Source organism: Bidens hawaiensis, unplaced genomic scaffold (genome assembly GCF_021521415.1).
Source record: "Bidens hawaiensis isolate Kalapana, Puna unplaced genomic scaffold, B.hawaiensis_p1.1 tig00028733_1, whole genome shotgun sequence".
In the NCBI taxonomy this organism is placed as follows: domain Eukaryota; kingdom Viridiplantae; phylum Streptophyta; class Magnoliopsida; order Asterales; family Asteraceae; genus Bidens; species Bidens hawaiensis.
In genome coordinates this window covers 86,461-88,110 of record NW_027494699.1, presented here as the reverse complement: position 1 = coordinate 88,110, position 1,650 = coordinate 86,461, and positions in this window count along the sequence as shown.

Genomic DNA, 1,650 nt, shown 5'->3' with positions numbered 1-1,650 from the left:
GAGGAATATTTGGCTTCAATTCCCTGCGGGTGCTAGGTATGTGAAGGGTTTTGCCTTTACACTGTACCCGCATCCGTCTTACGGTTACTTGTTCGCCAAAGTTTACTTGGCTTCAATTCCCTGCGGGTGCTAGGTATGTGAAGGGTTTTACCTTTACACTGTACCCGCGTCCGTCTTACGGTTACTTGTTTGCCAAGGTTTTACTTGGCTTCAATTCCCTGCGGGTGCTAGGTGCGTGAAGGGTTTTGCCTTTACACTGTACCCGCATCCGTCTTACGGTTACTTGTTTGCCAAGGTAAGGGGTATTTTCCCGCTTACTTTTTAATATTTTTAAATTTTGAATTTTGAAATTCGAAAGGTTGGTGGAAAGATAGGAACAGTCCAAACCTCTGAAACGTCGTGCGACGGTTTCTTCTGACTGTGTCAGGACGTGCAGGAAGTTATGGTGACGTGACATTATATGGTCATTCCAGACGCTTTTTACGGCGCGTGGGCGCGATTTTTCGGGCGCGTGGCCGCGAAATTAATGGTACGCGTCCTGTCAACAGCTGTTGCCAGCCTGCATTTTGCCACGTGTCATAGTTTCATTGCACCTTCGATTTCTCTCTCCTCCGCATTAAATTCATCGCATTAATTGCGATTAGTATATAAAGGGGGAGAGGCCTCTTTGTAATCCACACTTTCACCTTTCTCTTCTTCTTCTTAGCGATTTCCGGCAAATACTCCCCTTTTCAGGCAAGCATTTTCCCGAAATCGCTTTCTTCTTTCTGCAAAATGTCTTCCCATGATGCTGAAGCTGTAGCCGACGATAGGAGTACTGCTGGCGAGTGCCAGTGTGCTCTACCTGTCGATCAGTACCAGTACGTCGTCAGGAAATTCATGCTTGAGTCTCTTGAGCCTGAGTTTCCTGAACCCCACCAGACTGTGTACGATGCCTCCAGTGGCAAGATCGGGGTATATGCTGCATTCTTTGTTTATGGGAACCTTAGGTTTCCATTGACAAAGTTTGTGTACCGTGTCCTGGAGAGGCACGGTGTGCACCTGACCGAGGTGCATCCGATGGCGATTGGACCCTAACCGGACCGGACCCCGGACAGATTACTGGTAACCTGGGGGTTAGAGAGATGTTTCCCACGAGGGGTTGGACCCTGAGAAGATGGTTCTTCTGATAACCTGCAAAACAGACACCGTGAGCTCGTCACTGAGAAGGGGGGGGGGGTTCCTCCTTGTGACCACCCTCCGGCGTGAGAATCAGACTAGATTGCTCTTTAAATATAAAAGTATATTAAGAGATTGCTAGAGCAGATATCAGGTATAATATGATGATATAAGATATGATGATAATGTGATAAGATGAGACGGTCATACCATTTGTGGTATTTATAGCCGAAGGTAGGTTTCCAAGGAGGTATGGCCGGCTGCAACAGTGTTCCTGTTCCACCAACAGTAGCCTACGCACGTGCCCTGCTGGTAGTTGGTGGGTAGGTAGCGGCTGATAGCGACCAGGCCTGCTGTATACTATTCCTTTTCCACCAACTGCCGGCTACGCACGTGGTATGACAAGAGTTGGTGAGTAGGCAGCGGCTAATAGTGACATACAGTGTAGGAGCATGCTGCTCGCCATACTGTTGTCCATAAGCTGTCGTATCT